At 47.9% G+C, this 13055-nt stretch overlaps 1 long non-coding RNA gene across 2 annotated transcripts in view; it reads right to left on the bottom strand.

Moving 5' to 3' along the window:
* Positions 1–4462, bottom strand: part of LOC103098585 (uncharacterized) — a 23889-nt gene extending 19427 nt beyond the window's left edge. Inside the window, exons 1-2 of one of the 2 annotated variants that reach the window (XR_008912707.1) lie at positions 2773–4462; positions 1–179 (exon numbers count right to left, since the gene is read on the bottom strand). The exon at positions 1–179 is cut by the window's left edge and continues 42 nt beyond it. This is a non-coding gene — a long non-coding RNA (uncharacterized LOC103098585). The remainder of the gene's footprint in view (positions 180–2772) is intronic. The other variant, XR_008912708.1, reaches the window with a different exon arrangement.
* Positions 4463–13055: the final 8593 nt, after the last annotated feature.

Raw genomic sequence — 13055 nt, forward strand, 5'->3', positions numbered from 1 at the left:
ATCACCCTTGTCAGATGCTCCCTCTGACAGTATCACCAAGCAACGGCCTCTCTTCCTCTTCTCCCTGCAACCTGTTGATCCTTGTGGCTGCCTTTTGTGTATTTCCAAGTTATTCTTTCTCTTCCTCTTAAGCAGGCTTCCTGGACCATCACCTCATCATCCATCCTTGCTGCTCCATTCTGAGGCAGTCAGGTAGGACAACAGATAGAGTAGTTGGGTCAGGAGTTAGGAAAATTGAGTTCAAATCCAGCCCCAGACACTTACTGTGTGACCCTGGACAAGTCACTTAACCTCTGTCTCAGTTTACTCATCTGTAAAATAGGGATAACAATAACATCTATCTTGCAGAGGTGTGAGGATCAGATGAGATATTGGTAAAGTACTTAGCATAGTGCCTGGCACATAATAGATCCTTAATAAATGTTTCCTTCCTTCCTTTTAATTAAACTCCTACTGTATACTGTGGCAAGAGTTTGAGTGACAGCCTAGAATTCTCCAAGAGCTGGCTGGGTAAAAGTTCTAAGCTGTTGAAGGAGGAGGTTTCCCACAGTCAGTCTGGATGTGGAGGGGAAGACTGAATGCTGTGGATCTGAGACTCCCCTGGACAAACCATCTGTCCAGCAGCCTGCCTTTGAGGATCAACTAGCAGAGGTGGAGAGGAAATCTCCAGTCATCCCGGTGGACAGATCGACTGGGGAAGAGAAGCTCTACCTTGCCTGGATCATCTAAGGACCCCATAACTTGGATTTCTGCTACCTGACCCACCAAAGGACTTGGGGTCCCTGTTAAGATTTATCTTTAGTACTCCTTAGTAATCTTTAATTTAGTTTGGAAAAGGATTAAGCTTAGAAATTTATTAGAGTGGGTTGAATACCTTAGGAAAATAGTCAGATGCAATCCCTTTCTCCTTATCCTTCCCATCATCCCTTTCTCTGGTCATAAACTCATTTATTTAAATGTGATTTTCTTTGTATAAACCTTTCCCCCTTTCCTAAATATAATTATAACAATACCTAGTACCTAGCACACAGGAGTACAAAGAGTTAAACACTCACAAGGAGCTGGCATTCTAGTGGAGAAGATAATTCTATACAAAAATCTTTCTCTTCTGTCTCTTTCTCTCAACTTCCTTTCCTCCCTCCTTCCCCCTTCTGTCTCTCCCTCCTTTCTTTCTCTCTTCCTCCTCTTTTGTTCTCTTTTTCTCCCTCCCTCTCTCTCTCTTTGTCTCTCTCGACTTCCTTTCCTCCCTCTTTCCCCCTTCTCCCTCCTTCCTTCTTTGTCTCTCTCTTCTTTCTCTCAACTTCCTTTCCTCCCTCCTTCCCTTCTTTCTTTGTCTCCCACCTTCTCTCTGTCTCTGTTTCTCCCTCCTTCTCTCTCTGTCTCTGAACTTCCTTTCCTCCCTCCTTTCCTTATTTCTTTGACTCTCTCCCTCCCTCTCTGTCTCGTTGTCTCCTTCCTTCTCTCTGTCTCTGCTCTTCCCTGTCTTTCCCTCAAGTTCCTTTCCTCCTTCCTCCCCTTATTTGTCTCCCTCCCTCCCTCTCTGTCTCTTTCTTTGTCTCCCTCCTTCCCTCTTTCTCTCTCAACTTCCTTTCCTCCCTCCTTCCCTTCTTTCTTTGTCTCCCACCTTCTCTCTCTGTTTCTCCCTCCTTTTCTCTCTGTCTCTGTCTCTGAACTTCCTTTCCTCCCTCCTCCCCTTATTTCTTTGTCTCCTTCCCTCCCCCTCCCTCTCTCTGTCTCTTTCTTTGTCTCCCTCCTTTTCTGGCTCTTCCCTGTCTCACTCAACTTCCTTTCCTCCCTCCTCCTTTTATTTCTTTGTCTCCCTCCCTCCCTCTCTGTCTCTTTCTTTGTCTCCCTCCCTCTCTCTCTCTCTTTCTTTGTCTCCCTCCCTCCCTCCCTCCCTCTCTCTTTGTCTCCCTCCTTCCCTCTGTCTCTCTCTCCCTCCTTCTCTCTCTGTCTCTGCTCTTCCCTGTCTCTCTCAACTTCCTTTCCTCCCTCCTCCCCTTATTTCTTTGTCTCCCTCCCTCCCTCTCTCTCTCTTTCTTTGTCTCCCTCCCTCCCTCTCTCTGTCTCTTTCTTTGTCTCCCTCCCTCCCTCTCTCTGTCTCTTTCTTTGTCTCCCTCCCTCCCTCTCTCTGTCTCTTTCTTTGTCTCCCTCCCTCTCTTTTTGTCTCCCTCCTTCCCTCTGTCTCTCTCTCCCTCCTTCTCTCTCTGTCTCTGCTCTTCCCTGTCTCTCTCAGCTTCCTTTCCTCCCTCCTCCCCTTTGTCTCTCCCTCCTTCTCTTTTTGTCTCCCTCCCCTTTCCCTCTCCTTCCTCTCCCTCTGTCTCTCTGCACTCCCCCATCCGTACATTAGAATGAATCTGGATCAGCCACCGTGTTTGTATGTACGCGGCTGTGTATACGGGGCACACACAGGAGTTCAATTACAAGGCAGTTTAGAAAGGAGGGCCCAGCAGTTGGGGGGGGGGGGTTGAGAAAGACTTTAAGCACAAGATGGTGCCTGCGCTGCCTCTTAAAAGAAGAAAGCACCCCGGAGCTGGTGAAGCGGACCGAGGGCTCGTTGCCATGGTTTCCGCGTCTCCCAATCGTTTGTAACCCTTTAAGCGCCAGCATCCACATTCAAACGTTCCCAACCTGCCTCCCCCTCTTTGGGTTGTCCCGGTATTACACTGCCGTTCTCCCTGGCCACTCTGTTCAGCCCCTGGAAGGGGGAAATGGCGTTGGCCAATGGAGAATAAGAAGCAGCTCCCCGTAGCTCGAAAACCTGTAAGAGACCTTTGTTCTCCCCAGTTCTCGGAGCCAGCCGTGGCTTGGACAAAGAAGCCAATCAGTGCCGGAGGGGGCACGCTTCGAAGGAGAGACGGCGTTCGTGCTTTCACTTGGGTAGCCGTTAGACTGGGATGAGCCCCGTTCCCCAGGGCGTTGGGATAGTTCCATTTGAGGGGGGCTGGGAGCCCTTTTCTCCCTTCCCAATGTGCTAACGCCCCAGGGTGGCACCATTTTTGCTCAGCGAGCCGTTGGCTGCGGCCAGGTCCCGGCCTCTCCACGTGGTGGCGCTAAAGCACAATGGCTCGGTTTCCCAGAGAAATCGACAAGTGGAATCCGGAATATTGATCGGCTGTCGCCCGGGCTTGGCAGCTCGTGCTGCCTCCTCCTCGCCTCCTCCCTCTCCGCCTCCCGTGCGCATTTCAATTGCTGCGGCCAGTGGTGCCATCTTAAAATGCCAGTGAAGACTGCCAGCGGCCATCTTGGCCAGGCTCTCGTTTCTAGCTCTTGCCGGGGTGGCACCTGTACCCGGGTGGCACGGCACTGAGGTGGCGGCTCCCCAAACTCGCTGGCTTGTTGTGAGAATCAAACAAGACGGCATATTTAAAGCGCTCTGCAGACCTTTGTGTTTTGATGAATTGTTATGATCAGAATTAGGAAACAGAGGCAAAGCCACTTGCCTAAAAGTCCTCCACTTAGTAAGCAGCGGGGGTGAGATTTGAACCCAGGCCCCCGGACCCCAGAATCCAATTCTCTTGCCTCCCCTTTGTTTGACAAAGAAAGGACTGTGAATGGCACCTGCTCCATTTTCTAAATTAACCTAAAGATAAGAGGAGAGATTTCGGCCGGGTGCGGAAAGTCACCAGAAATCACTGGACAGAGCCGAGTGGCCCCGGGGGAGGCGGGGCGGGCAGCCCCGAGGGGTGCTGCATTTTTTATATTCCCGGGAGCCCAGGGCTCTCTGGAGAGCTTTAATTTGTCAGCGTTTTGATTTCAAAAGGGAAGAACCGTGGGCTGCTTTAGAGGAGGGCGAAGACAAAGGGATCGATCACCCAGAAGCGGCCGAGAGCTCCCCGGCTTCTTCCGTGAAGACCCCCGCCTCCATTTTGAATGGAAAAGGCAGACCGCTGGGATTTTGTTGTTGTTGTTCTAATCTGTTATTGACTTAAGCAGTACCCACAGCGCTGTGGGGGTACTTGAGATCAGGAGAGCTGGATTGGAATCCCGCCCAGCCCCGTCCTCCCGCGCCAGGCTCTCAATGAACTGCCCTCCGCCTCAGTTTCCTCATCTGTAAAACAAGGACAATAGCAGCATTAGTGGGAAGAAAGGGCTCGGGGAGGGGGCGGGGGGGGCCTAAACTGGAATCGCTTCGTGATGACGTCATTGTCTTCATGATTATATTCCAGAGCTCGGCGGTCCTCCCAGCTTCCTCCGAGGCGTCTCACAAAGGCAGGCAGACAAAGGTTCCGGGGAGCCACCATTTTAGTAGAGAGCGCCGCGAGCACCTGGGGAGGGAGGTGTGGTCCAGCCTTTGTGTGGCTGAATAGCTTCTAGCGGACGTGCCGGCCGCCGAAAAGCTGATTTCTGCCGCCAGACGCGCTTTTCTTCTCACACGCGGAGGCCCCCCGCGTGGGGCTGTCAGGGTCCCCCGAAGAAACGAACCTCCCCTTTGGGGATGGCCGCAACAAGAAGGGGGATTACTAGGGTCCTGGCCCGGTTGACAGTTCTAGGGTTCTCCCATTCAAAACGGGGAGGCCGCCAGGCTCGGTGGATGGAGAGCAACGAAAAACAGTGGACTGGCCATTTTTAAGCGTCAGTTACACCCCTAAAGACAGCAGCGCCGGCCACTGCCGGCTTTGGCAAGATATATACAAACCATACACTATTACTAGGAGGAGAAAGCCCTACCAGCCAGAGGAATTAGGAAAGGGTTCCATTTGAAAGAGAGGGCGGTGGGGCTAGGCTGGAATTCCAAGAGGTACTGGGCACAGCCTGGGCAAAGGGATGGAGGTGGGAAAATGGAATGTCATGCATAAAGAACAGGGAGCAGCCCAAGTTAGCCAGTGTGGGAACAATAGCCCAGGGAGACTGGACTTGGATTGGGAAGGGTCTTTAATGCTGAACTCCCCTGGGTGTATTTCTTTTGAACTGAGGAGATGGTGAATCAGTCAGTCAGTTATTAAACACTGATTAAGCACTATTACGGGCTAGACAGGGAAGCTACATGGACCAGTGGAAAGGGTGTCAAGCCTGGAGCCAGGGAGACTCCTCTATGTGAATTTAAATCTGACGTCAGACAGCTGAGTGACCCTGGGCAAGTTTTTCCCCCGTTTGCCTCAGTTTCCTCCATATATCAAATGAGCTGAAGAAATTGGCAAGCTAGATGTGTGACCCTGGGCAAGTCACTTTGCTTTGTTTGCCTCCATTTCCTCATCTGTCAAATGAATTGGCCAACTAGACGTGTGACTCTGGGCAAATCACTTGCCCTGTTTGCCTCAATTTTCTCATCCTTGAAATGAACTAGAGAAGGAAATTACCAACCCCTCCAGAGGATCAGATATAGTGAGATGAGAGTTAAGAAGTCTGCAGGTTGGAAGCTGGCACACACCATAGTCACAGGAATAGGAGTGGGTGGGATGAGAAGGAAAGATAAAGGAGAGGCAAGGATCTGGATTCGAATAGCTGTGTGACCTGGGCAAATCACTTCACCTCCTTAACCTAGCCCTTGCCCTTCTGTCTTAAAGTTAATACTCAGAAAGTAAGGGAAGAAAGAAAAAGAAAGCTAGACATGGAGACCTGGATTCAAATTCTGCCTCTGACAAATACTTGCTGGCAACCCTGGAAAATCTCTTGAAATAAGATCAATTGTTGAGGTTGAGTTGAGGTTCTGATCTGTCCTGATGGAAGGCATTTCCACACTAGGAGTTCCTCTTACCACAGAAGTCACTAGTCCAGACCCATCCTACCCTAAACATCAAGAACCTTTCAAAGCTCTGGTTCTGAGGATCCCAGAAACCATTTAATAGATATTGCCAACTTCTGTTTTATTTTCTATTTGTTTATTTATTTAAACCTTTTCTTTCCATCTTAGAATCAATACTGTGTATTGGTTCCAAGGCAGAAGAGTGGTAAAGGCTAGGTAATGGGAGTGAAGTGACTTGCCCAGGGTCACCCAGCTAGGAAGTGTCTGAAGCCATATTTGAACCCAGGACCTCCCATCTCTACACTTGGCCCTCAATCACCTGAGCTACGTAGCTGCCCCTTTAACTTTTGTTTTAAAGGGGAAATGTCCTCAGTGACTATAAAAGGAACGCTCAAAGGGCTAGCCTATTATTTTAAGGGTGAATGTTTTGTGTGTGTGTGTGTGAGAGAGTAAGAGTGGGGAAGGAGAGGGGCAGAGAAATTTGAATTCTCACTGATTTTCCAGTCATTCACACTGGCCCTGGCTGTGGCCCACCAAACAAATTCAGCCCAGCTTCAGGAAACATTGCCTTGACTTCCCCAAGATGCTTTGTTGCAAGATTAAATCTTTTTTTCAGCTTGGGCTCTCCCAAGCTAAGATTGCATCCTTTGGTTGGCAGAACCTTTCCCCAAATCAGTGAATGTGTTTCTTTGACAGACCAACAGCATGTTTCTCCAGTCTTGGTACAGGAAGCTGCCTCCCTCCAGGTCCTCCCTGGCTGGCCCATGGAAAGCTCTGGTCATCCTCTTGGCAGGACATCAAGTTCACCTGCAAATAAATTCTTGATCTGTCTGGTTTCCCCTTAGGGGGCTAGTTTTGGTACAGGATGGAAGGGAAGGGAGAGGAGAACTGGGATCCTGAGTCACTGCCACACAGTAAATTCCAGATGGTCACTTCATGGCCCATATTCTTTGGACCTTGGTTTCTTTCTCTGTAAATACCAGGGCCCAGAGCTAGGACCTCCCCTCCTGGCTGTTCACAGCTACGGCTCTCTCTTCCACCTTTCATTTTTTTAACCCTTTACCTTTTGTCTTAGCATCAATACTGTCCTTTCGCTCTTCAGGGATTCCCTCCCCTCCTCTGTAAAATGAAGGGGTTGGACTCCATCTTTTGGTCCTTCCAGCTCTAAACTGCCATTCTTGGTAGTTCTTTTGGAGTCTTTGGGCCGGGGGGACACACTGAATGAGAACTGCCCAAGATAAGGTAGGAAGTGATTGAGGTGAGGAATACGGGTGTGGAGAAGATCACAGATCCCTCAAAAGCTGTCTAGAAGTTCCTTTGGGTGCTAGAGAGCCCTTTCATAAGTACAGGATGGGGGACCCCTAGGAGGCTCAGTGTTTAGAGATCCAGGCCTGAAGATGAGCAGTCTTGGGTTCAAATCTAGCCTCAGATACTTCCTAGCTGCATGACCCTGGGAAAGTCACTCAATCCCCATTGTCTAGTCTTTATGGTTCTTCTGCCTCGGAACTAATACTTAGCATTGATTCTAAGACAGAAAGTAAAGAGATTAAAAAAAAGTACAGGATGGCCTTCATGACTAGCCCCCATGTGGGCAGGGGCAGGAGCAGAGAAAGTCAGGGCCACATCTGTAAGGGATCAGTACAAGACTAAAACTAGAGATTAATCCAGAGCAGGAAGTCAAAGAGCCTTGGGGTGATGGAGGGCTTTGGGATGAGGAACCTACTGAAGCTGAAACACCCAAGGGCGCCAACCACTTCTGGCTGGGAGAGTTGGGACAGCTGTGCTTGCTTTGGAATTAAGGTGGATCTGGATTATGCTTTGGCTTGAGTCTCGTTGACCCTTTCATCTGTGGAAACATCGCATCACCTGGATTCATGAGGGGGCTTGGGGTCCCAAAGCAAGGCATCAATGACGGTTCTTGGAAGGAAGCTCGATGGTTGGACCCAGCTTGGATGGAGGTTGGATCTCTCCCTCTAGTGTTTCTCCAGCTGCCAAATGAATCCTCCAAAAAACCAGGTCAAGTTGAAAGGAGTCCAATCTCTTCATTTTACAGCTGGACAAACCAAGGCACAGAAAGATTAAAGAATTACCCAGGGATAAGCAGGCTAGAATCTGGGATGGAGTTTGAACCTAGGTGTTTCTGGTTTAGTGCCCTATCCACTATCCCTGGCCTTCTCAATAATCTTCAGTGATTCCCCATTGCCTACCAGATACAAGCCAAATCCCTGATCCTGGCATTCAAGGCCCTCCCCTCCCCTCCTTTTCTGAATTTACCTCCCATTACTCCCCTATAAAGATCTTTTGACACAAGTCAGGCTGGTCTATTCAATTCAAGATCTTACTCCATTCCTATACCATATACCTTGAGATTTTCTGCCTGAATCTTATTGTTCATGCCTGGATCACTTCCTTTCCTCTTTGACTATCCAAATTCTACCCATTCTCCCTTTTTTTTTTTACTCTTATTTTCTGTCTTAGTATTAATTACAAGACAGAAGAGTGGCAAGGGCTCAACAACTGGGGTAAAGTGACTTGCCCAGGGTCACACAAACTTCCATCCATTCTTCATGATGCTTCTCAAGTCTTGAAAAAGCCTTCGCTGATCACCCCAGGTCCCTTCCCTGCCCTCCTAGAGGTGGGCGCCACTCATTCTTGGACTATAACTCGTATGTACCAAGTTATTGACTCTTCCCTATTGGAACATAAGCCCTTTGAGGGCAGGACTTCTTAGTGATCACTCAGTTAATGCCTGCCCATTGATGGATTGGTCCTCTACTGCCTCATTAGCTCCTTTTCTCTATTTTCCCAAGAGCAGCATCTTGGGGGTGGAGTCATTGTAATGGCCCCCACACAGCAGGTAGTCACTGAATGATTAGTCCCTCTCTGTGGAGGAGGGGGGCATCCAGATTCCTCTTTTGCCATTGCCGGTGCCCCCCAGTTCCCAAAGCACTTGTCTTTGAGCTCAAGGAACTCTCCATTCCTGGGCAAACATACCCTACTTAGTGTAGTGAGCTGAGTCTATGGGAACCAACATCTTGGGACGTGGGGCAATTCAGTCGTTGGGAAACGGGACGAGGACTCCCCCCGGGGAGAGCAGAGCAGGGCAGGAGGGGACCAGGGGAAAAGTTCAGCAGCCATAAGAGGCCTCTTTTAGCTCATTCTCCTCTCTAGCCAGGTGCTAAAACTCAGCTTTTAGCTAATCATTAATTAGTTATCTCCGTTTTAGCTTGTGCTTCTGGGTAGCCAGGTGCTAGCTTGGGTTGTTTTCATGGAGCCTAAGGAGGGCAAATGGTTTTCCAGTGCCCTCTAAAGGTCAGGGCAGTCGAAGAGCCTTGGGTGAAGGGATCCCAGAGCACTCAGCCTCCAATATGGCGCCACCCCCTTGGGAAGCTGGGTTGGGTCTGCTGGGGCGCTGGGGATGGAAGGTGCTCCTGTAGGATGGTTTAGAATGGATTTTCAGGCCAGGACGCTCTGGGCTGCCGTGTCCTGGGGCAGGCTCCATTCTCGGCTGCTTGACCTCTTCACAGACCCCAAGGAGGAGTATGGAAGTGAATTAATTGGCTCTGCACCTGGCCCTGGGTGGGGTTTGCTATCCAGAGAGGAACAAAGAATATGGTAGCCTTTACTAATGGTTGGGAAATGGAGAGACCTGTTAAAGAGCGGCAGAATTCAGGAGAGAACTGGGCAAGACTGGTGCCCATTAGGAGAAATGCTATATGTTTAAGTGGCATGTTTAAACTGGACCTCCAATTAGTCTTTTTAATATTATTAAATGTTTCTTCGATTATCAAAGAGAGACAATGTAGCACAGGGGATGGAAGGCTAGTTTTGGAGTCAGGAAGACCTGTGGTGTGACCCTGGGTGAGTCATTTGACCACTCATTGCCCCATGGCTCTCTAAATTATGTTATACAACTGTTTGATCATGTGGTTTGATGGGGATATGATTGGGGATGTAGACTCAAAACAATCACCCTGGTGTAAGTGTCAATAATATGGAAACAGGTCTTGATCAATGACACATGTAAAACCCAGTGGAATTATGGGTCAGCCATGGGGGAGGGGGAGGAAGGGAGGGAAAGAACATGAATCATGGAACCATGGAAAAATATTCTAAATTAATTAATTAAATAAAAATTTCAATTAAAAAAGACAAAAAATAAATTGTTATAGTTTTGGCCACAGAATAATGAATAATATTAGATAAAATGCATGTAGCACTTTAATAATAATAGCCATTAAGATTTGAAAAGTGCTTTATCTATCGTAATTGTCACTGGATGTCCACAATAACCCTATTGCATGTGTTGTTATCCCCATTTTATAGAAAACAATCACATGAAATTTGTGCTATTACCCCTCCTGCAGATAAGACTCAGTCATATGGATGGTACAGGGCCTCACAGCTGGTAAATGCCAGAGACTGGCAAGAGTAGAAGGCTTGGTTTGAACCTAGGTTCTCCCAACTCCATTTCCAGTGTTCCTTCCTCTATACCATTTCAGTGTTGGGAACTTCCACACCCAAAAAGACTTGTCTGGGGCCAAAAAAAATTGTTGCCTCCTGGGATCATTTAAAACCCTTCTCAGATCATTCATTTATATTCATTATGTGCTTAAAATAATGACAGTGCTAACTTTTGTCCCCCCAAGCTCCAAATGCACATATTATATATATATATCTTTGTGCACATATATTTTATTACATATAATTTATATATGCATATGTTAACAGAACTATACATATATTTTATATATATTAATAGAATGATATACTTATATATTACACATATATACATGTTTAGTACATAATATTAATGCCTATGTAATATTTTATGTATAATATATAAAATGTATGGAAATTGTCTATATTTTAGAAATTTTTATTATACATGTTTAGTACATAATATTAATGCCTATGTAATATTTTGTGTATAATATATAAAATGTATGGAAATTGTCTATATTTTAGAAATTTTTATTTATATTATACATTATGTGTAAATATAGAATTATATATTATATAAATACATATAATTTTTTAAATGTATAAAACAAAACTATATGTGCTTTGGTATAGTTTAATATCTATTTTATATTTATTTATTTTATGGGATGTACATCCTCCATAACAAATTATTATAATATTTATTAAATATGTGCTTCTTTATGTAGGCATTTATAGACTATTATATATATATGTATGTATATATATATTTAATTTCCAAGATCTCTTAGTCTAAAATTCAATGATCCGCTCCCTGGAAGCGGCACTCCCTCTTTAAAAGGCCGTTTTGTTCTCCATCCCAGTGGCGTGAACACCGTATCCCAGCCGCCATTGTTCAGAGCCTCCACCCCATTCTCGAGAAAGTAATCCTGGTGAGGATGCTGGGCAGCTCCGCTAGGGAGGAGAGGAAGGCCAGTCCTTTGTGACGTCCCCCCGGGCTCTTCTGCAGGGCTCTCCGCGTGAAAAAGCCGCCTGTATCCCGGGCTAAGCGTCAGCATCCCCCGCACTGAGTTCGCTGCCTTAAGAAAGACAACGCCCTCCAAGATGGCTTCCAAAGTGGTCTCTCCCTCCCCCTCTTCTTTCTCTCTGCTCCCCACCCCCATCCTCTGTCGGCCCCTGCAAAGCATGGAGGTGGCCGCCGAAGGCCCTTCGAGCCGTCTATCGCCGGCTTTCTCTGGTCCCCCTAAACGAGGACCACTGAGGCATGGACCGGAGTAGGGTGGGAGGGGGAGTTCGCCCATGAGGAGATGGAGCGCTCTCTTCTCCCAGCCCCCAGCTCTTTCAACCCCGACATTTGCGGGCTGGGGAGGGATGGAGGAGGAGGTCTCGGGGCTTCAGCACTAGCGATGGGGAGAAGGGAAGGGCGGGGCCCAACATTGCCGGGCCGGGAGACATTCCCCTGAAGGATGCTTCGTGCCAGCAGGCAGCGGAGCTCGGGATGCTCGGGATGCTCAGGAGGGGGATGCTGTGGTCCTCCCAGGCTGCCTACGCGCCTGGGGTCCTGCGGGGCAAGATGGCTTCGCGGCTTCTATGGAGGAGGGGGTGGGGAAGGCCTCCCGAGAACAGGATGGATGGGAGCCTGAATGGCCGTGAGCACAGACATATTTTCTAGCAAGATCAACATTGATTCGCATTCCCCAGTGGGAAAGGCTGACTGCTGACCCTCCGTTAGGGAGACAAAGAAATCCTCATCAGATCACCGGAAAAGCCCCAAACCACACCCTGGGCAAGGAATTTCTGCAGCCTGAGTGGAAGGGCCCTTGGGAAACCTCCCCTCCCCCTCCCCCAATCCACATCATTCATTCCCTAGGGCTCCGATGGGCCCCGACCATCGGGGCTGCCCTTGGCCCCCAGCAGGGCTTCCCAACAGTTTTTGTTCCTTCAGCTCCTTTGAACAATAACCAACCACAAAAGTGTTGTGAACCCAGAGTGGGGTGTGTGTGTGTGTGTGTGTGTGTGTGTGTGTGTGTATAAAATATATTTATGATTATTATTACATATGTATTTTGGATGATGACAAGGATTGGGCCCCTTGGACAGAAACAGAAAGTCAGGAGGAGGAATGGGCTCCATTAGGGCAGGATGAGCCTGACACGCCTCATCCAGGTAAAGATTACAGATAGAAAGCTGATGATACGGGCTGGGAGCTCAGGAGAGCCTCGGGAATAATGTGTGTAGAGAGGACAGGATTGAGCCTGTGGAAGCCGATAAGATCACCGGGAGAGAAAGCTTAAGGGATATGGACGATGACCCCCACAGAGGCTGAAATGAGTGGTCAGAAAGAGAACAGTGATATTATAAAAACCAAGGGGAGAGGCAGCAAATGAAGGTTGAGAACAAGTCATTGAAATTAGTGCAGTGGATAGAGCGAGCTCTGGGCCTGGAGTCAGTAAGACTCCTCTTCCTAAGTTCAAATCCAACCTCAGATTCATACTAGTTGTGTGGCCCTGGGCGAGTCACTTCACCCTGTTTGCCTCAGTTTCCTCATCTGCAAAATAAACTGGAGAAGAAAATGACAAACTAGCTGTGTGACCCTGGACAGGTCACTTCACCCTGTTTGCCTCAGTTTCCTCATCTGCAAAATAAACTGGAGAAGAAAATGACAAACTAGCTGTGTGACCCTGGACAGGTCACTTCACCCTGTTTGCCTCAGTTTCCTCATCTGCAAAATAAACTGGAGAAGAAAATGACAAACTAGCTGTGTGACCCTGGACAGGTCACTTCACCCTGTTTGCCTCAGTTTCCTCATCTGTAAAATAAACTGGAGAAAGAAATGGCAAACCACTCCTATATCTTTGCCAAGAAAATCCCAAGTGGGGTCATTGAAGAGTTGGACCCAATGGAAATGACTGAATGACCACAACAA

This window comes from Monodelphis domestica, chromosome 6, assembly GCF_027887165.1.
Source record: "Monodelphis domestica isolate mMonDom1 chromosome 6, mMonDom1.pri, whole genome shotgun sequence".
Classification (NCBI taxonomy): Eukaryota; Metazoa; Chordata; class Mammalia; order Didelphimorphia; family Didelphidae; genus Monodelphis; species Monodelphis domestica.